Source organism: Haemaphysalis longicornis, unplaced genomic scaffold (genome assembly GCF_048455015.1).
Source record: "Haemaphysalis longicornis isolate Haplotype H1 unplaced genomic scaffold, Haemaphysalis longicornis Haplotype H1 scaffold_8, whole genome shotgun sequence".
In the NCBI taxonomy this organism is placed as follows: Eukaryota; Metazoa; Arthropoda; class Arachnida; order Ixodida; family Ixodidae; genus Haemaphysalis; species Haemaphysalis longicornis.
In genome coordinates, this window is record NW_027526445.1 from 58,922,657 (window position 1) to 58,948,110 (window position 25,454).

The 25,454-nt window shown below is 44.8% G+C and overlaps 1 pseudogene; it reads left to right on the forward strand.

The window, feature by feature from the left end:
• The first annotated feature begins 1,716 nt into the window (after positions 1 to 1,716).
• Positions 1,717 to 3,702, forward strand: LOC144148750 (uncharacterized; annotated as a pseudogene).
• The last annotated feature ends 21,752 nt before the right edge of the window (positions 3,703 to 25,454 follow it).

The following is a 25,454-nucleotide window of genomic DNA, read 5'->3' on the forward strand; positions in this document are numbered from 1 at the left end:
AACTAAAACACCTTGAACGTAAAGAGTTCCCCTTATAGGCTCCGGACAGCGAAGTTTTCCGGGTGAGGGCAGCTCCAGCCGCGGCAGACCCGCGTAACTCTGGGTCTGCCCCGCGGAGCCGACCGCCTTCGGCTCGCATTAAACCAACTTTTCAAAAACGTGAGTGACAATGTTATTTTGGTGCGCATCTAATACATACTGCAACAAAGTCATCCATAAATGTTATACAGTAGGAGGAAGCCTCCAAATGCAATCGGTCGCCGATAATATGCTGTCGCCTTGCTGCCGAGCAGTAGGTTAACACAACTGGGAAGCGTAGGTGTGGTAAAGACTTTGCATTCTATCGCTGTTTCTTCTCTTTTTTTTCGCAGATACGAAGCATGGTTACTCAATCTCGAAAAGCCCACACAAAGCGAGCGCATTACATGCTGCTGTGTTTTATGAGCAGCTTGTTGCGTGCTGATTAGCATGCTGGGCAGCAGGCGGTAAATACACATAAGTTCGCATTAAATTTGGTAAGAAAAAGGGCCCCCATACGAAGCTATAGCATCATAGTTTATCGCCCAGCGGCTCTACTCTGCTTCGTCAAATATTTCACGAGGTTACATAGACGTAATAAATATATATAACCACACATGGGGCGGACACTTTTAGGCATTAGAGGTCCTAAATGCTTCTCGAGCTATTGGATGGCATGAAATCACCGCCTCTTCTTACAAAAGAAACAATAAAATTGTTGTCCAAACCACTGAAAAGTCAAGAAAAATTGCAGCTAGGACGTGCCGCAATAAAGTTTGAAAGATATGTACGCAGGACGAAATTTTCGCGTTCGAGGAGGAGGACGCAGAGGAGGAAGAGGATAAACTTTATCCCATCCACTGTGATTGCGGTCAGTCCGGAACAATGAGGGGTGTCTTCAGGGAACATTTTTCTCCCATGACTTCTGCTGCAAAGGTGTTGACGGCAATAAAAAGCGCTACTATTTCTTTCGAACAGAGGTCTCACGCCGGACCCGTTGTCGTGGAGAGCAAAAAATACCCAAGTATGAATATTTCGTAATTTGTTCCCATTCGCCTATGAGATGCTCTGCTTACCTTTCCCCTCCCCCACACCATCCCTGCACAATGGAATTTCTTGTGATAGGCTTAAGCGGCAACTCCACGCACGCGTTCGCGCGCTAGATTCCACGCGCTCACGCGCCTATGCGCTACAACGTGACGGCCGGAGACGGCGCGCCAGGCGAAGCGCGTCACGTTCGGCAAGATCTGGCTATGCCACATATTTTTACACGCGCGGGAAGTTGCTTCCTGGGCAGCAGCCAATCAAACGCCGCTGCCGCGGGCTTCTGCTCCTCCTGTCTCTCAGCCGCAATGGGCGCCTTCAGCAAGTTGTCGGCGATGGCGGTAAACAACGAAAAATTGATCTCCTGTGTGGCCAGCCGGACGTCCTTGTGGCTCGCCACGCACAAGGACCACAAGAACCGGCAAGTGAAAGATGCCTTGTGGAAAGAAGTAGTTGAAATAATGTTTCCGGGAAAGGCCAGCAAAGGTACGTACGGCGCGTCTCCGCCGGCTTGACAGGTTGTGTTGAAAGCAGCGGCTGATATTTAATTTCTTCTACGCAGAGTGCATCACTGCGCTGCAAAAGCGATGGAAAATTTTCAGAGAGAAGTTTCGAAGGCTCTTCGTCCTAGCCCAGAAAAATAAAAAAAGCGGCATGGGCACCGAAGACGCCGACGACTCCGACACCCAAGATGACGACGACGATGAAGGGAACCCGCCAGCCGACAGTGCATCGCGCCACTGATTTTTGGTTCCAACCAACCAACCAGTGCAGCCGGCATCGTGGCCGTTTTCGAACAGCTGGTGTCTTGCGCGACACCATGACCACCCGAAAGTAATTTTATGGACGCTTTTATTGGCATTACGAACTCGCGAAAGAAAAAACCTCGCGTATTTTTCGCGTCCAATAAAGTAGCTTGTGATTGTGAGCCTTGCGGGAATGTTGGCGAAAGTTGCTATTACGCCACATAATTTTACACGAAACGCGACGAGTCAAGGTAAGAACGCACAAAGTGTGCTTATTGCGCATGTGCATTTCTGTCCTGTACACACCCAATGTGCATACTTTTGCGCCGTGCCCCGCGTTCCCACACCAGAATAGAGTCTTGATTGAAAGCTAAAAATTGCTTGCAACAGTAGCAAAACCGCATCTGTAACGTGCGGTGTAATGTAAGGTTTAAGCTAGGGGTTCTTTAAAAGTGAAGACCTATAGTAATTAAAACTTGCTTAAATATGTCAAGCTGAAGCCAACAAACTTGAGCATTTTATTGCTCACAGTGATTGGTACGGCCGCTCATTGGAGGAGCAGTTTTTTAGAGATACAGAAGTGATTCCCTTGCAGTTCTTGGAACCATCTAGGAAGTCTACACTACTCAGATGTCCAAGTGGTGCCAAAGATGCCCAAACCCTGTTGCATACAGTCATTATCCTGGACACCTTTCAGACAGATGTAGAAGATGCAGACAGGGGGCTGATGTTGCACATATATTATGGGAATGCCTTCGAGCTATCTCTTAGAACCGCATAATTATTAGTGATGAGCAGTGGGAGACTGCTCCTCAGCTCAGATCCGGCAGATCAGCTCTGGGACATTCAGTTAGCCGAAGACGCTGCTAGGACCCAAAGGCACCTGGCTGACGTCTAGGATGGAAGGCTAGCCCTACTAAACTGGACAAAGAAATGTGCTTTCCCTCTCCCCCCTTATAACGAAAAACAAAACAATTATAATTGTGTTCGCACAAACTATGCTGTAGTGTAACAAGCATGCATTTATTAACGATGGTAATGTTGGCATGTTTGACGTTGCGTTAACGATCGCCTAGGTAAACACACTAACTTGCTCAAAGGGTCTGCCTGCAGCCGGATGCTGAAAAAGGAACTCAGAATGGCATGCGAGATTCATGAGGCTTTCTGTATAACACAGTGCAGCAACGAGTGTGCTAGTACACATACACTATGGTAGCGTAAGAAGCATACATTTATTAACAGTGGGAATGTTTTTACTTCTGTCTGCTGGAATATTTTGCCGTGTTTCAGGGCAAACATTGACACTTTTTTACACACCTATACACCAATACATACACCTTCATTTTTGCTGTGCAGGACTTCTGGCAATTTCGAGCCACAGAAGAAGCAGAAAGAGCAGGATGCCCGGCAAGTGGGGCGTCAGGAGATGGCAGAGAGCCTCTTTAGAGAAATGTCTTATAGCCAATTTAACAGCATCAAATTTTATTAAACGGATGACCACGCTGATCTGTACCCAGCCCCGGTGGTGTCGGTTGAGTGTGCCCCGTTGCTACCGGAACCAGCACCGCCATCGCTTGAGTCAACACAGTCGTCAAGTGAGTAGGCCCCATCAGCGCTGGGAACTGCGTCATCCCTCGGGTTGGCGGCGACATCACTGCAAAGCCTTGCCAGCATGTCTGCGACGCAACCACCTAAAAAAGAAAAAAGGAAACACGACGATGACAGTTTGCTGATAGAGCATCTTGGAAAACTAACAAACTGTCTAGAGGAACAGGACGGCCATCACCATTTTGCGTAGTCGCTCGTGAGGGCAATGAGAGAAGTAAAAGAGAAACACCACTTGGACATGCGCATGAAGATTATGGGAGTGATCAAACAATTTAAGAGTAGCTGAAGTGTGGTGCCTCTTGTTTTTTTTTGGAGCTTACAAAATGTGGGCGATTAATCTATCCACTCGCACTGATCCCCTGCGCGACAAACTTGTTTCCTGTCTTGAGCACGTTAATGTACACCTGCATCAAAATGACTACACAGCATTTATTTTCAAAGCAAAAATGGCAGATCGTTTTTTTTTTACTGGCTGTCATGTTTTTTCTCTATCTGTGGCTATGTGGCCAGACCCCTTAGATTCCAATCAATACTATTGTCTGGTGCACATGTGCACCAGTTTCCCTTCTATCTACTGTGAAATACCTATGTTTATTATTTCATTTTTGATAATTCTTATATCCGATCAGCCGACGTATATAACGAACTCCAAAAGGTTGCTTGTCTCATGTGTTCCATTAGTGTTATGTCCAATGGACATACATAAATATTTTGTGCTTGCTTACAGTGTGTTGCGGTATGGCATTAGCAGGTTGTATTTCTGTACCACCTTCTATAAATACGCCAATTGAAATATGCACTTATGCTTGTAATGCATAGCTTACTACAAGCCGCATAAGCTGCTATGAAAGGCTGATTTTTCTGTGCTGTTCAGACAGACAGTGCTGCTCCTGAAAAATATTTTTCATGCCGAGTTTGTACTCAATATGGTGGGCTCTACCGAGAGTTTGCACTAAGTATTGTGAGCTGTACGTTGTGCACTTTTTCTGCCTCTTCTGTTTTTAGCTGTTTTCCCTCTGAATTGTTTTTCCTCGGCAGCCGTGTACTGAAATTAAGAGCTGCTGTTTTAGAGCTGTGGCTGACTATATGCTTTGGAATTTTGTTTCTGGTACCTTTTAAGAACTGTCTCCTTATCGCGTTCATTGATTTTTTTTGCTTCATTTTTATTTCCCTTCATTATTGTCACAACGTCAAGTGTGTATTAAATGTTATTTCAAATGTTTTTTGTCTTTGTGTGAAATTAAGTATGGCAAGCTCAGCATGCCCAAAGAAATGGCCTGATATCATACTGTGCTCGGCTAATCCTGTAATTGAAGACTCTTCGTTCGTCTTCAAGGTGCTTAGCTGGGAAGTTGCGCATAAAGTCTCTCCGCAGCTGAAACGCCTCATCCCCAACGAAGGCGTAAGGGGCAACTCTGGATCTGGGAGCTGCCGAAGTGAGGGCATGTCCACCTGCCCCTTGCTGAGGGCCTTCCCGAACTCTGCATTCTTGAAAACACCGCCGTCGCTCTGGCGGCCCTCGGCACCCACGTCCGCCAACACGGACTTGCTGGTGCTGTCCACCACAGCCTTCAGGACTATCGAGAAAGTGCCCTGCCACAAAAGGCATAAGACACAACATTAGCACATGCAAACAGTACGTATAGGTGGGATCTACAAGTAATGAGTGATTACAGTAAAGGCTCATTACTTTGAACCACAAGGGGACGCCGTCTCAGTTCAAATCAATGAAAGTTCGAATTAACAAATGTGAATAACAACAGTACAGAATGATAGGGAAGCAGTAAGACATGTCAATAATTTATTTCTTTGAAACAAACTCGGCAATTGCTGCCGGCCTGTTGCCCTATAAGCCGACGGCGATCACTTTTTGCTCTAAGTAGCAGATAGGGCAGTAGGCCTCCTTCTCGCCTTTTTAAAATAAAGAAGAGAGGGGCGGTATTCCATCCGACCATTACATTCAAGCCGCGATGTTGCTGTGTCCTCCTCCTTTTTGTCGTCATTGGTGTCGACGGGTTTTGTTTCTGAACTAAGAAATGGTGTCATCTGTCAGCGTGCCACAAAGCACTTCTCTCGGGTCCAAGCCGTTGTAATCCACAAAGAAGTCATCATCGAAAGCGGGCACCATGGGGGGGGGGGGGGTTGAATGGGTTTACCCAACTTTACCTTCTCTCTTCGTTTTTCCCTACATTCCAGAGGCTACCCATCATTGTGTGTAGGCAGCTAGTGCGTTAATGTGGCCGTACCAAATGCACCAAGCCACCAGCTCGGAGGCACAAATGGAAATTATCCGTGAGGGAGCCGACTCATGTCTGAATTAAGGGCACTTTTTATACATAGGCTTCTATCTGAGCTCGGACGGGCTAAATCGTACAGTTCAAGTTATCCAAAAATTTGAATTATTGAAGTTTGAATTAACGAGCTTTCACTGTACAATGAAGTATGACAAAACTGACTGAAATCACCTACGCTGTCGATGCATTCATTTTTACCTGCTCATTTTAAAAGATTTCTGGGATGTACAGTGATAACACATAATTCATCTGTAAATGCTCTGAGGGACACCACTGTTGAAATGAAATTTCAAATCAAGAATTCACTTCAACTGTCATAATACACCCCTGCCAGGGCATTAGCAAAATATTGCACAGTTAAGGTGCTCTGGCAAAATGACAGTGTAATGAAACTCACAGTTTATTCAACTCCAGCCTCATTGTTTTTGTGGAGCCATGGCTTTGCGCATCACGCCATGGCTTTGCGCATCATACAGACCAGGGGGCTGTACCCATTCATTTTGACAAATGGAGAGCTCACCCCCTCCCTCTGCTTTCTGGACCCCCTGTGCACTACTGAAAACTGGTGCATGCTAAAAACATTTGGCACCGCGGGGTCCAGCTCCAGAGGTGTCCGAATACTTTAAATAAAGAGGTACTAAAAGAAAGGGACGAAGAATTTTAGGCAACTTCCCGCATTGCTGAGTATGCAAGCCTACTGAAAAAAAAATAACATGGATGAACTCTTTTACCACTGCAATTTTTAGCGTCACTTCTTTCCATAATTGTCATAGTATTGCTATTTGCACCACGTTCCTACAAATAGGTGCCGCACATTGGCTGTCTACGCATATACCACACATCCTCTCGGAGGCATGGGCACACTACTTCTCCCGCACCACTCCTTCCTGTTTCAGTGTACGGCCATTTTTAAGGTGAAAGATAGGTCAAAAGGTGCATAAATGGCCAGACTGACTTACCTTGTGATTGAAGTAGGCACTACCAGATTTTGGGGGGCAAGTTATGGCGACGTGTTTTCCATCAACTGCCCCCAAACAGTCTGGGAACTGCCAACGCGTGGTGAAGTCCTGAGCGATCTTGGCCCACTCAGCCTCGGTTGGTGCCTGGAATAAATTGCAAAGCAACGAGCGACAAACTTGTTGGCTGAACAGTACCCATTTTTACCTCAATATGTTTGCACGGTGCAATGCAAAGAAAACGACTCATTCACTTTTCTTTGCGCATATATCCATTAAATTCTGCAACAAATTCTAATAAAGGAGTACTGAAAAGAAATTTTGGTGTTACGTTTTGTTCGCTGTTATGCGTGCCTACCAGCCCACAAATTATAGAATGACAGATTAAACGGTCGAGTGCAGCGTAAACGTTCATTTACGGCTTCGTTTATTCGTGTCGGTTTCGGTTTCGATAAAACGAACGCCGAGCGGCCGCCGTGGCAGGAGGTATCCCGTGACGTCACCATTCTTGCCGTATCGCTGCCGCTCTATCGGTGCTCTTTGAATTTTTGCCGCCGAATGCCACCAGTGGACCAAGGTGCCATCAAGAACTCCAAGCTGCACTACCGATCGTGCCTCCCGAATTGCGCGCTGTTGTGTGTGGACAGTGACAATAGCTACGTTGTGGATGTGCTGCCGGCTATCAGTGTCCTGTCTGATGCTTGAAGGCCAATGACACAGGACACAATCCGCAACTGCTTTCGGCTTGCGGGATTTTTGGTTGGCAGCTAGGACGAGGATAGTGACACAGTCCAGAACCCCACAGCTAGGATGCCACCTGCCGCAGCATCCGACGTTTTCGATGATCTCCATGCTAGCAGTGTGAGATGTTGGAGTGGCTACGTTTGAAGATTTCACCCATATCGATAGTGCGCCCTGTGGTGTGCTGAGTTGGATCATGATGAAACCGTACGCCAGGTACTCAAACCGGCACAGGATGACAGTAACTCCGATGATCAAGCCTTTTAAGGAATTGTTTGCATCGCAGATGTATATGAAGTGTAGCATTCACTGAAAACAAATTTGCTGCAGGGATGTCATGTTCCTTACCTTCATAAAGTGGTCCTTGAGATGAGCCCTAATGGCTCTGCAGGTCAGGTGGATACTGATACGGGCAGTTTCGACACCGCCACGGTAGGCCAATGCCACACTGCAAATGTCCTGCCCTGAAGCCAGGTAGCTGCAACACAGAGAAAAAGTAATTTCTCATACAATTCACCACGCATGGCTAGCACAACTATAACAAAAGCGTTTTATAACATTAAACAATATTGCAATTGCCTTGTTTAAGCTGAGTTATGCATCTATGACCTGTCCAAAGAAATGTTTAAGCCCTCGCATCAGCATCAGACCTCAGCTTGTACCAACCTCAAGGTTATGGCAAGCCTTTCGCCTGGCTACAGGGGCTCCCTGATGAAGTGTTGCCGAGTTAAATCCGCGGCAACAAAGCCCAGAAGCATGTCCAACAGCTGGGGCGTCATGCGGTAAAACTTATAAAAAAATTGGTGGTCGCCCACATGCATTCGACGCATCTGTAGAGAGAAAGAAAGTATACTGTTGAAGGTAAACATAACCACTCTATTTACCTGTGCACTACGTAATCTCGAAAGGGCAGTGAAAAGAGTGGATAATTGAAAACGTGAGTAGTGCCAGAATGACTCCCTTCCACTCAAGGAAACTTGCGACACACAAGAGGAAACTTGAAAAGCACACAGTTGTCAACAGAGTTTTCAACAGTGGGATGGTTCGTTTACGCAACCAATGCGTGGACAACGAAGGACAAGCGAGCTCTTATTATAACGTGTGCTCCCGTGCACACTCTGTGCTTAGAAAACAAACAACAATCTCAGTTGTGACTAGCCCACATAGCTAACCATGCCTACAATAACAGGGCTCAGCATTAATTCACTGCGGAAGAGCAACAAGTTACTCACGGCTGTGTGGTACAGGCCTTCCTGTTTGCGCGCCAAGAAGACAGGCTGTACCCAGCAACGCCGCTCTCTTCTTCGCTGCCGTCTTCGGATGGCTGTCTTAGCTACTCGCGTAGGCAGCAGCAAGAGATGGCTGCGAGTTAGCGTAGCGACCATTTCTCCACGACAAATCAGGATAAACAGTAGCTGACGATGGAAGAGCGCGACACTAAACTAGCGAGCGAATCCGACCGCGAAGGCAGCACCCACCAGTTCGGCTAGTGTGCTCGGCTCGTGACTAGGCTCGGCTGCTGTGTGTACTTGGTGTCGCGTCGACCCAGCTGCGCCGGCTGCGTATATCAGCTGGGTCGAAGAAACAGTAGCTTTTTCTACGTCTCGGAATAAAAAGGAAAGCTTTCATTCATTTTAATATCAATTTTGCGAGGTGTAAGCAGTGCACATTTGTGTCAGCAGTAAGGCGATTCCGGGCAGTGTGGACTGGAGACATTGGGCTGCGCTAGGCGAGCGCGGGGCGGTGGGCGTTCGCGCGCCCTTGTTGTAGTTGCTCGCCCTCCTCCTTCACACGCGCCTCGGGGCGCGTGAGCGCGCGAGCCCGTATATTCTAGAGCGCAGGCGCGTGATAGATGGTGAAGATGGTGCTAGACGCGTGCTTTATGGTGAAGAATTTTTTTTTTCGGAGTCTGTTTGTATAGAGCTGCCGTACTGGCCGGGCTACACGTGGAACCCCAAAAGCTTCTTGGCGGAGCGGGCACTTATTAAATTGCGAACTTTTACTATACACAAACAAATGCGAATTTCATACTGTTACATAAATAGAGGATGATATTCGAATGAAAGAACCATATGTAACACCCATGTCCTCCAGTCAGTAGTTCGGCAGTGGCAAGTGCACTCCCATGGATGGAATACCCCGCGCGGAAACAGCTCCCAACGTCTTATTTGCAGACAAAGCCTCCTCTTTTGTGAATTGAACAATATAGGCGATATTTTCTTTTGAAGTGAAACATGCTGATCTTGAGAACGTTTTGGCCGCAGATAAGCTGCACAAGCGTTTCTCTTCTGGGCCACACGCCAATGCGGCCTTTATATGCCTTCCCATGAGCGAGTTCAACCAAATAAACCCTTCTTTATTCACCTGTACTACGTCGAAGGATTACTGTAGTATCTCTTACTTCGTTTTAGGCCGAGAAGAGGTGACTAATACGCTTTATTCGCGCTGCAAAATGAGGAGCGTCCCCACCAGGAACGTACCGGCATGCGGGGACCGACCCAGTGTGGCGCACATCTGTCACGGGCTCCATGTCGCCGTCTGGGCGCTGTCGGGCGCCTATGTGGCTATAGAAGGTTTGAAGCAATTAGGCCAATATCGGCTGAGCTAGTAGTTGAGATTCCGGCGTCGCCTGTGCCGGAGCAGAAGTAGAGAACGGACCCGTGGAAGCCCAGAAAAGGGCACGTGAACGCGTTTCGATGTTCGCCTGCCGAAGGCGTTCGGAGGAGGGCGAGCAGCACGGAGAGAAGAATAAAAACTCCCACCTCCCCTCGCGGGAACTTCTGTGTAGATGCGACGCATAGGCGGAGCGGCGAAGCTGGTCCCAGTCGATGACGACGTTGGCGTACTTGTAAAGCGGCGTGGACTCTAGGTGTTTGAGCCAAGCGTGGATGTTGCTTCGCCGGAGAACGGCACACCGGTTATATGCGCAGCGCGCCCGAAGGAGAGGAAACGGCGGAAGAGAGAGTACTGCACATGCGCCGGCCCCAGCGCGTCTGCCGCGGCTATGACGCAACGTGCCGCGGCTATGACGCAACACAATCCAACACAATCCACTTTAATCCAATCCAATCCAAATCCAATCCAACCGAATCCAAGCCAAGCCAAGCCAAGCCAAGCCAATCCAATCCAATCCAATCCAATCAAATCAAATCCAATCCAAAGCCCCTCGCGAGAGTGTTCGTTATCGGAGAGGAGAGGGGTGAGCGGCGGAGAGCGGCGGAGAGCGCAGCTCGCGCGGGGAGGAGAATGGCAGAGGGGTGGACAACGCCGACAACAACGACGACGACGCCGGAGGGACAAGGCGAGTGAATCAGATGCTCTGCATCTAAAAACTTCCGAGCGAACCTGCGGCGCGTGTTTCTACGAGGGCGCGCAGAGGGTGGAAGCCGTGAGCTCGCTTCACGCCAAGGGAACGCCGCCTCTATGAAGGAGTGCGAGCCTCTCGTTTGAGTGCTAGAAAATCTCGCCCGCTCCTGTCAACGCTCAACATTGTACTCTCACGCAATCGCAGTCGCCTAAAGAGAACTGGCGCACCCAAGGTGCGCTTCAGAAAGGAGAAGGATCCAAGCATTGAGGAGAGCTTAATTTCGAGCTCTCAGCGCGAGAAATGACCTATAGACACCTGTTTTTTCTCTTTAGCATTCTTGTTGCTGAAGCAGGTCTCGCCCGTTACGACTACGTTTCGTTTTGATTGCGACATTACGAATTTCACGAAATCTCATCTTTAAAGTTCTTGCGCTTTTGCTACAGTTCTGCTAGGCTAAAATGTAACTAGTGTAAGTAGTTATTATCGTATGATATTGCAAATTAAAGCCTGGTAAAGCTTGTGGGAATATGTATTTCCTCTTGCCAGCGATGCGGTTGCGTCGTCATGGGTAGTTCTGTTGTTTGTCTGGCCAAGCCAGGAACACATCAGGGAAGCCACTATTCGTCCACTGATAGGTCCTGTCATGTCTTTCTTTTGTGTAGTCGTCTTTTTGCGCTGTTAACCCGTTCACGATGCTACACCAATTAGCCCGCCAAGCCATCCTGGTGAACTTCATTTCCACTTCTTTGGGCTCTTTCAACTGCTCAGCGCTTGTTTTGTCATCTCTTCCTTGTGTGTCGTTGTCTTTGTGGGCTGTTAACACCTTTATGATGCTACACCAACTAGCCCACCAAGCCTTCCTGTTTAACTTCATTTCCAGTTCTTTGGGCTCTTTCAACTACTCAGCGCTTGTTCTGTCATCTCTTCCTTGTGTGTCGTCGTCTTTGTGCGCTGTTAACCCCCTTACGATGCTACCTCAAATAGCCTACCAGGCCATCCTGGTAAACTTCATTTCCATTTCTTTGGGCTTTTCAACTCCTCAGCGCTTGTACTGTCATCTATTCCTTGTGTGTCGTCGTCATTGTGCGCTGTTACCCATTTAAGATGCTACACAAAATAGCCAACCAATCCATCCGCGATGTCTGCACCACAGTGCGGGAAATATTGAAGCGTTTTCGGAAATATGCGTGCGCTTAAGCGCGGACAAGTGCAAATTCCGCCAACCAAAGGTGAATTTTTTGGGACATAAAATTCGTGGCCAGGGGTTTGAACGAAACAAGGAAAACTGAGATGATATCCTTCGGGTGCAGGCGCAGGAAAACCTCACAAAATTAAGATCGTAATTTGGCATTGTAGCTTACTACCACAAGTTTATTCCTAACGTATCGACGCCATCCTGCCCCTGCATCAACACCTTGGGAAGGGTGCTCCACTGAGCCCGCTTGTGAGTTGGGCTCTGCGTCCTAAAGAATTTAACTCCTCTGTATTCTGCACGAACTGCGTAAAGCCCACCGATACTGACTATCTCGCTCCGTTGCCCATAAACCGACTTAACTTTGATAATTTTGCTACTTCCGTGAGGCCGACTTTTTTAAACGTGCATAGATTTCAAAAAGAAGAAAACAATAACACTCTAGAGGCCTTTTTCGCTCCTGCAAACGAGCCGGCGCCCCAGAAACAATGCTGCCTCTGTGAGGGTTTCTTTATGAACAGGACAACTTCGCAGATGGCTGTTGGCTTGTGCTTGTGGGGCAGCAAGGCGGCGCCCATCTGTTCTTCAATGGTCGCATGAAGTTTTTGCTTCTGGTATAATTCGTGTTTTACGAAAACTTGAACGAATGCAGCAGCATTGTTATGGGGTTAAGATTAGCGAAGAAACGTATGGAGATGTGTGTCAGCTGCTTCTTTTGCGAAGCTCACAGCCATCCAACCTGTGGTAACACTGATCAACTTTATCCGTTGACGGGCCTTCTCCAGCTTACAACATTGGAATCAACATACTTGGACCACGCTTAGGGTGTTTGTATGGCAGCCGCTGGATCGTGGTAGCCGTCGACTACAACTAACGTTATAATAGGACCAATTCTTACCGTCTGCAACGCCTTCCAAAATAGAAAATATATTCTTCTATCATATTATACCTCGTCGTGGACCCCTTACACTCTTTATGATTGATGCAGGACTTCAGTTTACTACTATTTAATCTAGGAGCTTCTTTGTATTTGTCCTACCAACACTGGACATCCCACGGCCTGTCACCACCAGATAAAGGTCTCACCGATTCAAAAACCGAACAATAATTTATTTGCTCACCATAAACTTAGATTTTATCAGCAAAAGCTGCATGCTCTTTGGCCGTTGAACATTTATGCTGAAAAGCAGCAGACGTATGGTTACAGCATTTTTTTTTCTCGTATACGCTCACTTGCCTCGAAGAACTTCCGATAGTAAACTTCCTTTCCGTGCTATACCAGCCCAGACGTAGCTGACATAATTTGCCGTGCATAACGCGCCTGCCGGCTTGCCCGTCTTCGAATAGTGACCTGCGGAGATTCTTCAGAGCGGTGTCCCGACAGCCACCAACGCGACTGTTTTAACGGGACGGGAGCTTTGGTGCCTCGTTTGCACGCCTTTACACAAGCGCGGCTCAGTCAAGAGCCTGCTGGGAATGTGCGATGCACGTTTGTTTTGCGTGAACAGTTACCTGACTATAACTATTCCTTGTCCCAGCTACCTGACAGCGGCGGCTTTCGCTGTGAAAGAGAGACTTGCTTTTGACACTCTCTGACACCGCTTTGACACCGACTCGTCCAGCTGACTTCGTCTGAGCCATCTTATCAAAGCACGCCCTTATTTTCACCCACGCATTGTTCTTTCGTTATACTATGCATATATTCATAGTCATCTTTCGTACTGCATTTCATCATGGGGCAATACATATGCTACCCATATTGAACCTCTTCAAATCCTTCAAAATCAGGCTCTCCGAATCATTACATTTGCTCCTTATCAGCCTCATTCCATGCCTCTCTACATTAACCTAGGCGTGCTTCCGGTAAACGACTTATTTATTTTAAATCTGGCTTCATTTCTGTATCGCCTTGTACATAATCACATATCCATTGATGGATTGCCCCGGGAGCATCTCATTAACACAAATAACACCCGATTCTCTGCCCGAAACAATTTCTTGACGCCAAAAGTGCGTACCATCTACGGCAAACAGACCGCAAAATTTGCTGGTGTGTCGACTGGGAACAATATACCTGAAGAAATTAAGTCAAGTTATGCATTACATTCTTTTCGTAAATTATTTAAATTATATCTTCTTAGAGGACTATATATCTAGTAAACTATAAGTGTTTTTGCTTTGTATAATTGATTTTCCAGAATATTTGTGTGCTAATTCTCAATGAAGCATTATTGCACGGTTCCTGTTCGATATATTGTTTTTTGCTTGTCTTAATTATATTTTAGGATGTTCTAAAACCTGCTCAATGCTTGCTGCGTTTTGTTCTATTAAAATTACGTTATGTAACGAGGTCCCCCCGACAGTTCTCAACTTCGGGACCTCCTTTGTCATTGTACTCGCTTATGTTATGCAAAAAAGTGAAATAAACTTGAACTTGAACTTGAGGCAAAGATACACCCATGCTTACCCGTGACGTAGCAAAGTGATTTACTATAAGTGGCCCAATTTTTGTTTTATAAACTGGGCTACTTTTCATGTGTCTCTTGTCGGTTGCTTGTGGGGCAGGAAAGCGGCGTCCATCTGTCCCCCAATAGTGAAATTAAGAGGTTACGTCTGGTGTAATGGCAGTTGTAAAAACACTCTAATGTTAGCAGCAGCCTTTGTGATGGCCCAAGATAAGCGATAAAAGTGAAGGCGTAAATATGCAGCTGTTTCTTTTGTGAAGCTCATAAACTTCCAGCAGCAGGATACGGTTAGCGCAGAATAAGACAAGGTAGACGAACGAACGCTAAACAGCCGTTGCTCCACAGGTAGGTCGTTGGCCCTATTCTAAATTAAAGCCCTGCTTCTTCACTCAGAAAAAAGGATATCAGAATAATCAAAAGCTCATCGTACTGAGAGTCACGTATATAAAAATTATAGTATAGAAACTTTTTATCTCTTTTGATAAACCGCAGGCATAAATTACACATTCATTTCCGCTCTATATGATAAGAGAAAGATATAATATGTTTAAACTTTTGCACCATTTTTATCTCTTCGGCACGGAGAAACGTAAATGATTGTGGGTTGGAAATCCGTATATCTGGAGAAGACATAAAATAAACTTGGCACGTCTCTTCTTGTTTGGTTTATCAAACACATGCACGTGAAAACGTTTTCAAACGTTACTCCTCCAACAAATTCTATGATTATATTGTTTATGGAACAATTATCTGGATTAGTTTGCTCCTACTCCTGGCTGCGTATTACTGGCCATAAATTCCGTATTACCAGAACTTCGTATATACCGAAAGTTTCACTAATGCTATATCGCACTTTGGAAAATATGCACTACACAATTATGCGCATCCTTCTTTGTTTAATTTCACCGTTGCGTCGTTCAATTACACTAAGGACAGACTCATTTTGCATTCTCTTTCGTTAGAAAGTTCTCTGTCCCGCATTTTTAAAGATATTTCAGGAAACGTTGAGCAATAACAAACTTGGTTTTGTTGGCATTACCTGTTCTCTGAAGTATCCGTATTCTTTCACGGGCTGTGTCTCTGCCACGTAAATTACTCTAAGGCATAATCATGATCTCTCCCGTATTATCGGAAAAATGTTATTATAATCTCTAAGGGCGAGCAGAGGTGTCCAAAAATTTAAAAGTCTTTATATTTTCCTTAAGGTCGCACTGAGACTTCTGCGAAAAAGTTCGTTGGTGTTAGTCTGAAGTTATTATAAATAAGCCTGGTGTAGTCTTCCTATTCCACACAGCGTTATTGGCATTTAGCACCAAACACTTCAGATGCGCACGCTGATACCGTTGTGAACATGAACATTCTGGATAGATTTCAATGATATATAAGCGCCAACTGCATAAATATCTTCTTGATTTATTCCTTGTTGCCCCTTATATTAAGGGCACCAACAGTCAGTGTCTGACCGGTATGAAATAGGCAGAAAGTCATCAAATAAGTATGTCCGCAGGAAATATAATTCAGGATTGTAATCATGGCACAAATAAATAATTACAACTGCATGTTCTGTGACGCAGCTGACCGTAAGCATAACGATAAGGCAGAACATCAAATGTTAGGTACGAAAATTTCACGGTGTTAATTAATATGATTTTTTAAGATTTGCTTGATACCATGTGCAATACAAACGCGAATATTAGCAGAAGAACGTACTGCGCCGATGATCACACGAGTAAGGACGTCTGGGCACAACACGATTGTTTAAAAAAAAGCCCCGTTATATCAGCCCAGAATTCACGGTTATAAAAAACCCTCTTACAAACATACTCAAGTAATAAACAATTCAATCGTTTCTGCCAAAACGGTTGCACATTTTGGAGATGTTCCATTCCATTATCAACATAACAATCCTAACATCTCAATATGAGAAACGTAAGGAGTGGTTGTTCATTGACTGTTTTACGACATAGCTAATGAATCAAATGGTCCTCAGGTGTGATTCACGACCGCTACATTGCCATGAATAAACTACTACTGATAAGCTCACGTTGCAGGTGGCACGGGAGTGCATGGCCAAGGCAAGAAGATCAACCTAGAAAAGGTTCCGGATACACAGTTTACTGACGTATTGGCCGAGTATGTGAAAACCGAGAAGAGGGATGAATCGAGCAATAATTGTTTAGCTGTGTGACGCAAGGATACTTCGGGTGTAAATGACACGCCGGAAGTGTAAGTAGGAACTTATTTAATGGAATTGGTGATCGCGCTATTCTTCCGCATTGAATTTAGTACGAACGGAACTGTGTGTATAGGGATTGGAATTTAAGACATAGTCTTAAGGAGAACTCTTCATTCAAATAGAAATTGAAAAAATCTCACCCGAAATAACAAGATTGCAGCAGAGCTTCTCACGTTTTAACGTTAAGAAATGCGCACACAAAGGTAAGCGTATAATACGCGCCCTTGTATAAGCATCTTTCTGCCAAACCTGCGCGTTTCAGACCGTCCACAACAACGTAACGTGGCAAATATTACCTCATTTACAGATATAAAGCGTCATTCGCTGCTAATGTACTGCTACAATAACGATGAAGTGGAAAGGATACCAAAAATGCGAAATATTTTATAAAGAATTGAGATAGCTGGTATGGTGCGCTTTTTACCCAGAAACTATCAGATCTGGCGTAGAGATAACATACCCAATCCACAGTGTGAAAACTTGTCTTTTTCACAGGGATTATGTCAATAATAATGCCAACAGAATACTGGGATTTTTTTGTTGTAATTTTTCTAAAGCCCATTCTTCATTGAAACTCCTTATAAATAAATCACTAAATCGTCCGCCTTCATTTGGGATCGAGCGGAACATATCCGTATATATTCTCTTGAAATCATCCAGAACAACTCCGTCCGTTTTGCACTTACTACTATAATTGAACAGCCAGCACAACAGCAACAAAGTCTAGGCTCACCTGGTCATCTTTAGCATCACGACGTAAAATCTTTCTCCTCAGCCTGTTTCATAAATTATTTCATCTTCCACTCCTATATGACGAGCTAATTTTGCATCCAGAGTATACATATACTCTTTTAAATCATGTTCACAAAGTATCAGTGCTTTCTTGCCTAACCAACAATTCTTGTTGAGTCATATACACCTAATATATCCATTGAATGGAACCAGCTTCCCGCACTTCTGGCCACCGGTCACGATCACCAAATATTTTGGAACGCCTTAACTAATGTTATATCAGCAAGAAAAAATCTTTTATCGTATAACGCGCAATTCTGTTCTGTTCTGTTTGTAAGCCACTCCCCTCCGTATACCATATGTTTCCAAGTGTAGCAATATAAAAATATATCACTCACGAAAAAGTAAACACCAACCAAACGCTTACAGATGCAAAAAAGGACTACGTTTGCTTCTTTCTGAGAAGCAATAAAACCTTCCACATGGCATAAATATATGTGGCTTGATTAGATCTGTGGCGCTCATCGTGTGTGAGTGGCGCAAACGAACGAATTAAGCCTTAGAGATCAGTGGCAAGGAGAATTTGTACCCTATTGATACTGCTCGCGTCCTTTGGGGACAAGGATGGAAGCGTGGATGATCTACCTAATTAAAACGCCACTGTTTTAATCAAGCAATAAGATGGTCCGCATGAAAAGGATTTTTCAAAACTCTCTTAACAGTGCCCCAGTTGGTACATGCCTGCACATGTACACCTAGGAGATATGTAGAATCAGTGAAATACGATAAAAAGAAAACTAATACAATACAATTACGGACCATCTCAATGAAGCTGCGTATGAACACGCTTGAACTGCGGCACAAAAATTCTAAACTTGAAACTCAGCACAAAATACCTACCATACAAAGCGTCTACCCGTGTAGGTAATTATTTTGTTGCATCATTATGACGCTAAGAATATATGGAAACAATACTTGTCACTCGCGACCTAATGTTTCAGTTTTAGGGAGCAAAGTGATATGCTCTATTGTTTACACACAAATGAAGCTCGAACAATAAAAGACGGAGCAGACCTATTTTTAAAACTAAGCGAAATTCTCCGTCGATCTCGCTTGCACCTGAATGACAAGCAGGTCTTAAACGTGGGCTTAATTGAAGTCGAAAACAGATTTCCGCGGAATAACTCAGTCGCAGACAGATCAACCTACTCTATGTCGTAAAGAAACAACATTTTGGTTGGGGAAAGTTCACGTGCCATCGTTATGCTTATAAAAAATACCATTGTGGGACATGGGCAGGTGCTGTCTGCAAAGAGAAGCAATTTCCCCGTGTGCAACGTCATTCTTCATTTTTTCTGCCCTCAGTGGTGGGTTTATAATGCCTTCTTGCTGGAAGTATTTTTATGGGCCTGTGACATTGTCGGCTACCAAGAACAACCAGCACTGCCTGCATAAAAAAACACCCTAATTGAATACCATCATGTCGCCTTTCATATTATCGAGCCCAGTCGAAAATGTCAACAGGAATACGACAGAAACCCACCAAGAATTACGATAGAAAAGTAGTAACCGAAACACTTATCAACATTTATTCTAACGTTTGGACCAGGGGCCGATATTTTTCAACGATACAAATAGTGCATAGCAGTTGGGTTTAAATACATTTAAGTTGTGGGCGGGGCAAGAAGATGTATCAAGCAAAACGTAGGCTCTACGCGACACAGAAGTATGCGAAGACCCAGAACGCAAGGGGGGGGGGGGGGGCGTTGAAGTGGTGCCGGGAAACAGAGGGGAAAGGGGGCGTAATCAAAGCAGGCTAGGCTATTAGATAAGAGGAAGGCATTCGCATCGCACTGAACTCACCACGGGAAAGCAAGGTAGTGAGGGACTAACGAGAGTCTCGTTTCCTGCTCGTTTCTTAACTGGAAAGTGACTGGTTGGGAGAAAAGGGTGGGTGAAACCAGAGTTAATTACGGACGCCTAGTGCAAGCGTGAACACACAAAAAAAGAGAAAGAAAGAGGAAGGAAGGAAGAGCGTGACATTTTGGCGGGAATGGTGCGATAACCACAGCTGGGGAATGCCGGGATAAAAGAGGTTCGAAGAAAGCCCCAAAACTGCACGTGGTTTCACATGGGGTAAAAACGCGGAAGCGATTTCCTGCGTAAAACGTGACGGTAGTACAATAGGCGGACCCAGAAATCCAAGGTTATGCAATGCAAGGAGAATACAATGCAAAGTAACGCTGATTCAAGCTAGATCACATAAATACCAAACTATCAGTGGACATAAGGTTAAATAACACATACAAAGAGGGAGATATGCAGTGCCACATGAAGTTCTCGAAGAGCGTTCACGCAAGATCATATTACCGATAGCAATTGTTCAGTGCAAAAGGACACAAAATGATAATAATAGTAAGAACCCAAAATAACATAAAGCAAGGGGTACAATGGTGAAATCTATGTACATTCGTGCCTACACAGGGGGCAACAATACTCAAGCAGTACAATGACACCGTACAAAGTACATTATGAACAGAGTACACTATACAAAGATTTGAAAAAAAGAGAGAAAAGAAGTAAAAACGCTTCTCTTTAAGAACGAAGATTCTCAGTTGCTCGTTGCATCAGGGTTCTCTGGTAACTGATTGGGCAGGCCTGTCTTTTCATTTATGCCGCTGAAGACAGTGTTAAACTTGTAAATAACGTACGATTCACGGGCTACACGGCCATAATGCATTTTGAAATTGGACAGAAGCACCGTGGCTGTGAACGCGTGGAAGGAGTGGTCTAGATTATTTTCATGTTTAGTTAGGGGAAGGTGTGGTAGGGACTTTATGTGAACTCGGTGGTTGTTGATTCTCATTCTAAACGGATTCTCAGTTTGAACAACGTACGGAGCGTGGCACATGGTGCATTCAAGAAGGTAAACAATGTTGGCGCTTTTGCAGTCAACGTTTCCTCTTATCTGGTAAGAGAATGAAGACGTGGTGCTGGTGGCGACAGAAGCTTCAGTCATCATGGCACACAGTTTTTCACCTAGGCTTATTGCAGGGTCTCTTGCCTGTGAAACGGGGGGTGTTGACCTTAGATGACGTTACAATATCTCTGATCTTGCACCAAGATGGCAAGCTGGGCGAGTTGGTATTGGTTCTTGGTGATAGAAAATAGCCAGCGCAAGAAAATAGCCGCGCTGTGTCTGTTGTTACCTTCCTCGTCCTCGTCTTCCTTGCGCTGGCTATTTTCTATCTCTGATCTTCCTCGCACATCAATACACGACGCGGGGAAGGTCAGGAAAAACACTTCGCAACCTTTCGCTTTGAAGTAAAATAATGTGGTGCTTTCTGACAATACAGCTTACTTTAGAAGAACCCCTCTCTTGTCTAAATCAGAGTAATGGAATACAAGCGGTGATCCACGCTTAGAGTGAATCGCGGGAGCCTAAGCCCGTTGAGAATTTCACATTGGCCTTATTACTGAGATTTATTCTTGAGCTAAACAATTTCGAGTTCAATGGCAAACACTATGTTCAAGTCAGTGGTATATCCATGGGCACAAGAATAGGGCATAATTATGCAAATATTTTCATGGCAGTTCTTGAGGAGGAGTTTCTTGCAAACGTCGAATTGAAGCCATTTTTTTACAAGCGCTTCATCGATGATGTCTTTCTGATTTGCCCACACGGAGAATCCATTCTCCTAAGATATATAGCCCAGTTTAACGCGGTCCACCCTAACATTTCTTTCTCACACCAATTTTCCGCTACCAGCATCAACTTCCTCGACATGACGGTATCTGTCTCGCAGAACAAATTAGAGACCACCCTTTACTGAAAACCGACGGACTCCCATCAATATTTGCATTTTCAAAGTAGTCACATTAGGCACTGGAAAACGGGCATACCCTACAGTCAAGCGCACCGCTTCCGCCGGATATGCTCCAAGGAAACAGATTTTCTTTCCAACTGTGAGGTACTGAAAAACGATCTGCTTAAACAAAAGTACCCGCTCAAATTAATTGACGATTCCATTCGCCGAGCAGGAGCGCTGAGCCGCAATGAACTACTTACTCCAGGAAGCCAGCCGGCCGACGCCCTTCAAGTAACCTAGTTCTCACTCACTCCGCATCTGTGCCGAATGTTTCTGGCATACTTCGAAAGCATCACAACATATTAAGTCAAAGTCCTCGACTAGCATCTATATTTTCCGAACCACCACATGTTGTCTACAGGCGAAACAAATACCTGCGAGACATTCTGACAACTTCGAGGCTCAGCCATTCACCAGTGACCGGTTGTGGGCCCTGCAACAAGCCTCGTTGTCAGGCAGGTATGCCCCCACATGACGAAAACAAAAACAGCCTCTAGCACCACCCCGCACTTCTCTGTAAAACTGAAGGGAAATTTTAACTGTGACAGCGCCAACGTAGTTTACCTGCTCGAGTGCAATACCTGCCAGCTGCAATATATTGGCAACACGGCGAACGCTTGTAGATTAAGGTTCAACAATCATAGGGCTTACGCCAAGTCTCTTCCTAACCTTCCTTTCTCCCGTCACGTCGGAATCTCGGGTCATTCATTTAATAATTTGAAGGTAACAATAATTGAATCCAATTTCAACAGCAACCACGCACGCGAAGTTCGCGAATCGCATCTCATATTTAAGTTCAAAACCGCATCCTCTTGGTTGAACGAAGGCGTGGGCGCGCTGACATGTTTGCCACAGTAATTATTCGCCTTTCTTCCGTTCGCTTCTTGCGTGACCAATCCTCTGTTTTAGGCATAACATCGCCGGCTTCATCCCTCCAGGTTCACTCACTTAGCCCCTTAGCGCCGGCTTAGCCACATAGCGCCGGCTTCACGTGACACATTCCTAAGACGAAAAGCGAAGACGTGCTGACGCGTGCTCCCCAGTTCCTTGTCTCGTTCTGCCGCCTTTCCCTCCCCCCCCCCCCCCCCGCTTCTTCTGTTGACCAATTCCTAAGCGTGACACATTCCTAAGACGAAAAGCGATAGCGTGCTGACGCGCGTGCTGAAACGCTAGCTATTGGCTACCGCTCGTCCATCTGAGCAAACCTTTGAATTAAATCATTAGGTGTAATGCACGGATTACTTCGCGTGTTAACAACATAATGCCTTACTTGCAGTATAAATAGGCAAAAACATTCCCTTTTCTAGTAAAGGCCTCTGGCGGATCTCTACAAGTTCATAGTATTCGCACCTATAAAATAAAACGCTTTACGACCACGAACAGAAACAGCCAGCAACAATGATAAGACTGAAATGCGGAATTTTTTTTATTTTCCACGTAATTACACAAACGACTATCACGTGTAAACAATCCCTCAAATTGAAATAATAACCGTATCATTTCTTCTGTTTATACAGTAAAATTACGCACATTCAATTTTGTTCAGTACATGGTTTGAACATCCGGTCCTTTCTTTACTTTAGTAATCTAATTTTAGACAACTGTGGCGTCGCCTCGAAGAAGAAGGCTATGCGATCGATTCTTGCAGCAAACCAAAGGCGCCAGCCAAAGATCTAACAAGCCCAGCACTAACGAACCCAAAGTAAAACATTACACAACCAGAGTTTCATATATCACCTGGTTCGGCTGAGAAACGCATCCTTGGTTTCCATGAAAAGAGTTCTAATTGTAATGCTTTAACCATTTCTTGTTACTGATTTAAAGAGAACACTTCAGTCCCAGCGCAGACGGTATACTGGAGAGGTCGCTTGGTATTTCGATTCAGCGACGTCGTCTGCCACACATGAAGCATGCATAGTTCTTTCTTTTCACGTTCTGGCCCCAAAAAAATAACCTTACGAATCGAAGAATAACCGAAATATGAATAATATTTAACTTTAAAACAAAGGTAATAAATTTTTATATTAAATTCTTAAATTACTGCCGGAAAAAGCACCGAGAAAAAACCGATTGAGGGCGAATGACAAATTTGTGCATATGGTTTTTTTTTTCTTTTTGGGTATCTGAGCATGTATGAATCAGTCCAACACTGGTCATGAAAACTACTTTTGAAAGTGAAAAGTGCTACGCTGCTTCATTGAAATGCTATTTCATTGTAACTACCCATGGTTCTCTCGGACTGGCCTAAAGAGGAAAGACGGTTAGAAACAAAGTAGGGAACTATGTAATATATATCTTCATAATTTCTGATTGCGCCCCTCAAAAAGTCCTGATGATCTTACATCGCGGAGAAGTTTTCTTCCTTTTTCATCATTAATATGTTTATTCATACTTGCAGTGTATTAAGAATTCGGTGAAGTATGCTCATATACGTGAGTTAGTGCATGTTAACTGCGATATTTTTACCACTCTTGGGTATATTTTTAGGCCAACGGCATTGGCAACGGTACCCAATCGGCATAACTAATTCGTTACCTATGGCAAGGCAAGGACCGTAACACTTAGATGGAATACAATTCAGCAAGCCTGGTCACGCCCAGAACATCGAACACAGCTCATAAAGATCTGGGGGCTTCAGAAGCTCACCTTGCCAATAAGGGCTCACTGGTGAGGGACGATACAATGCGGTTCAAGTAGATCATTTCTGAATTGCTTCTAATCGAGGGGATGATGAAGGGCATAAACAATTCGAGATAGCAGTGGCAAAGGCGAGCTTTGGTAAAAGTAGTGCGCAGTAGATTGAGACAAAGATAACCGCTCTGTACATTCACTGGCGGCCCGGACATAACGCCAAGCGTTCGGAGATAGGAGTTGGTCAAGTATTTAAGTGTGACTTGAAACGTAGACTTGCGTCAATCAATACACTCAAATCACGTACTGCAGTCGCGCGTTTTACCGGTATGCCAAGCAGAGAGGAGAAAAAAAATGAGCGTGACAGTCTTAGGATTGTATCATATCCCGATAGTTTTGGAGAGGGTAAGTCCTAAATAGTTGCTGTAGCACAGCTGCCAAATTGTATAATTGTCAGTTTGCTGCAGGACGCGATCATCCGGTGAAAAAATCTCGAGATAAAGTTTTATATCATCGCCATACGAAACAGCGAACAGTGCCTAATAACAGGGTGGATGTTTTTGGCAAAAATAATAAAGAGAAGACGGCCATTTGTAGAGCTTTGAGGTACCCCTGATATTGTCGCGAAAGGCCGGGAGGTGATGCCTTCAAAACAAAAACAATTGCACTTGTCTTTAAACTCCTTTCCAGCCAGAGATAGAATGCAAAGTACACTGTAGAATTGCTTGGGTTTGGGCGAGTGGATAGACCGTATGCGGACAATTTGCGATGCAGTAAATCGTAATTACTGAGCAGAAGGCCTTGCTACAATCGAATACACTTTAATTGTGTGTTACAGAGAGCATTGAAGTTGCGATGACGTTTAGAAAACAGAGGAGATTTTATTCTACTCACCTTCGAGCATGAAATCGGGTTAGTTTGATCGGAATAGTGGACGAATTTACGCTACAAGGTAACAATGCAAGACATTTTTGAAGACTTTTCAGAAGTAAGAGCATAGGCAGCTTGGGCGATAATTTAGGGATTTACCGCTTTTTCCGGACTTCTGGAAAGGAAAGATGGCGCCCGATTTCCGGGTGGTCTGAAAATGTTGCGCATGCAGTGTAATGTTTGTTATGTTACATTGCAGAGGAGCAAAAATAACACTACAGCCTTTTTCAATGAAAGCAGGAATGCCGTCGCAAGCTGCTTACTTTTTAAAAGGTAGTTTTCGGGTAGCGGTCATTTTCGGTAAGATTTGGGTTTTGCAATATTGACCCATGAGACTGGAAACCCAGTTATGGGCCGCTGTCGACTGACGTAGAGTAGGTTAAAGGAAAACGACGTGCAAAAAGTTCACATAAGCCTTCCGTTTCAGACACAAACTTTTCACCACCTGAATGGTTATGCCATTGTGTGGGTTACGTGGGCGGAACTTAGTATACCTTTCAAATTCTCGAAACGAGTGGGGAAGACATTATTCAGTGTAGGCTGTAAATGTGTTTTTGCGCAAGAGAAGAAGCGTTTTCACTAAAAATCGCAATTTGTTTAAGCTTGCGATAGAAGATCGGCAATTGTGACGTTTTGGCATTGACGTTTTTCCGGCGTGTCTCGCAGATGATTACTCAACAAAAAT